Raw genomic sequence first — 2,873 nt, 5'->3', positions numbered from 1 at the left:
ATTTCCCATCTCTCCTTGTGCTACGAAGCTTGCCTTCGTGCCTAACGTTCCCATATAACCCCACATTGTCATAGTCCTAAACACCGCCACCCAGGACGTGACACCTCGATAATTCGAAAACCTCTATAAGTCGAAAATTTGCTTCATTCCCTTCTGCTCCACTGTAAAGACCTCTACATCTCGAAATAAAACTTCCTTAACTTGAACTACATTTTATATGTGTTTTCCAGGCTCGGATTAAAGGGGGCTGGGGGGGGCGTCCTAAGCGAGTAGCTCACTCTGTCTTCATTGAAAATGTTGTATCAAATAAATTGTATGAGCTCCACAACTTCCGATTTTGAAAATATGATAGTGCAGCGTTAAAAAGAAAACAAAAAAGAGGAAGAGAAGTTTAACAAAAAACTGCCGAAATTAACAGAATATTTCTCGCCATCTCAATCAAACGCTGATAAACGCGAGAAACACACAGAAGAAGCCAATAAACTTAGTGTTCATGAAAAAGCTGCTATCCAATCAAATTCAAGCTGTCTGACACATAATCAAAACACGTACCTGTCTACTCAATTAGATGTATATGATGCGAATGAAACAAATTAAAAAAAGGGTAATAATAATAATAATCAAGAGAACACTAGCATTGCACCAAATGTAAAAGGCATATCTGAGAATAATATAAATATCACCGATTATTCTGTTGGAGTCATCTGTGGCAGTGATATCTTAAACAATAATAGTGAAACTGATGCTAGTAACACTAGGGATGCCACTGTGGCATTACAAAATTCCTCCAAGACAGGTATTTTAATGAATTATCCAGAAATTTCTAATTATAACAGTTGAATAAGTAGATATATGTAGTTACTTTCAAGTGAGTCGATTAATAGTTTCTGATTTCACAGAAATCATTTTCAATTGCTAATTTGATTTTGTATAACGATCTAACTAATAGGCGTCGGAAATATGCTTCTTCTACTGTATTATTAGTTTCAAATTTTAGTTCTCTTTTGAGTTTCTTGTGTTCGTTTGAATTTTATTTAACAATATGCAATTTATGCATTCATTTCTGGATAAAAACTGGAGATTATTTTTAAATGTATAAATACTATTTAAAAACTAACATCTTAAATATAAAAAAAAACATACATACAAATTGTATTTTATTTACACGTGGTATCGCATAATTATGTTCGATATTTTTGCATTTATAATAACTTATATTTACGTACTCGATATACAACTTATAATTTTTTTTTTATTATACTTTACGATTTTGTTAAAAACTTCAAATTTCTAATTTCCTCTAAAAACTTTTTACAGATGTCTTGCATAAAGATCTTGCCTTATGGTCTTTAAAATTAAATGAAAACCAGAATGAACGCATAAAATATTTAAATAAAGGATATGAATTTTTTCAAAATAGTGATTCCGACTTTAAGACTTCAAAGCAAGAATATACAATACAGAGTAGATATTTTTCAACGAAAACTAAATAACGGCGAAAAATGCAATCGGAAATGGTTAATGTTTTCAGAGTCTACAGGGGCAGTTTTTTACTATGTTTGTAAATTATTTTCATCAGATCAGGGAAAAGTGTTTGTAAAGGATGGGTTTTCAAATTGGAAAAAAGGCGATGAAGTAATTTGCATCCATAAGAACAATAAAGAGCATAATCGATGCATGATTGATTGGATCAATTTCATGCAAGAAACTGCGCATTAGGGTGGAGTGAAAAAAACTTTTTTTCGATAATCAAATTCTAATAGTGCGGAAAAGTTGCCTACTTGGCCCAATAAAACGTGTAAAAAAATTCAGCTCGATCGGATAATTTCTTCTGTGTGCACCAAAGGCCTTAACTTTCAAAATTTTAGTACAAAACTTAAGAAAGTTGAACTTTCTTCAGTTGGTGGATTCTACCTTTTTTTTACCCAGGACTATATTTGCTGCGTAAATGATGCAAAGAAACATCCGTGGCTGGTTTCGGAACGATAGGAATGGCCTGTCGGCACTGTAAACTATCAAAAAATACAGCTCTTCGCTCACTTTCCTAACGGAAAATACGACCCAGAACCCACCACGTGGAGGTAGCTATACGTCGGGCTCCTTGTTTTTGTGTTGTTTTTTGTATTTTATATATATTTTTTTTAAAATAATTTTATTGCTTTTTATAATGTTTTTTCATATTTTTATTTGTCGGAATGAGAAACTGCTCTTGTTATAGCTGTTATTGGTGTGCAAACTTTATAACGAGAACTGATTCTTCGTTTCAAATTTTGGCATTGACTGACGGGATAACAATGTACACCGAATGAAACCATCCCTTGCATCGCTACCGTACACTTGACAGGATGCTTCGGTCAGGAGTTTCACCATGCGTTCGACTGCAGTGGTGTGGCAGGGATACTTAAGAAATTCCCAGTCTAGAAACAAGCTGTTGCTCGACAATTTTTTTGATAGCTCCTGATTAGTTACTTTGTTCAAAATTGGAGGTGACGTGATTCGGACAGAGGACCAATCGATTATTTTATAATAGTCGTCTGCGGAGAAGTTGATTTCCGGAACTGCACGAGGTAGTACTTGTTCATCACTTTCATCTAATTCTCGGGCTTGAAAAATTTTGCGTAACGCATCTAGACGGACTTCACGCCTTTCATCCGTCACCATGGAGATGAGAACATTTTCCGGGAATGCGAAGAAAGCATTACGGGCAATTGTGGCATCAACCACGCGTAAGTACTTTTTTGGTAAGTACCGTGACTGTTGAATGGTATTGAAAAGGTGCTTCGGCCCGTCTTTAATAGAGCTGTTGCATCTTATCGCAAACCACATCGGGACATAAACCTTAAGTAACAAATGTAGCGTAAAAAACGAAATAT

The 2,873-nt window shown here is 34.7% G+C and overlaps 1 long non-coding RNA gene across 1 annotated transcript; it reads left to right on the top strand.

Annotated features, from left to right (window-relative positions):
* Positions 1-345: 345 nt before the first annotated feature.
* On the top strand, positions 346-1,880 carry LOC143366712 (uncharacterized). The gene is made up of 2 exons (XR_013084803.1): positions 346-1,093; positions 1,318-1,880. It is a non-coding gene; the product is annotated as an uncharacterized LOC143366712 (long non-coding RNA).
* The last annotated feature ends 993 nt before the right edge of the window (positions 1,881-2,873 follow it).

This window comes from Andrena cerasifolii, chromosome 3, assembly GCF_050908995.1.
Source record: "Andrena cerasifolii isolate SP2316 chromosome 3, iyAndCera1_principal, whole genome shotgun sequence".
NCBI classification, from domain to species: domain Eukaryota; kingdom Metazoa; phylum Arthropoda; class Insecta; order Hymenoptera; family Andrenidae; genus Andrena; species Andrena cerasifolii.
This window is presented reverse-complemented; position numbering and strand designations above follow the sequence as displayed.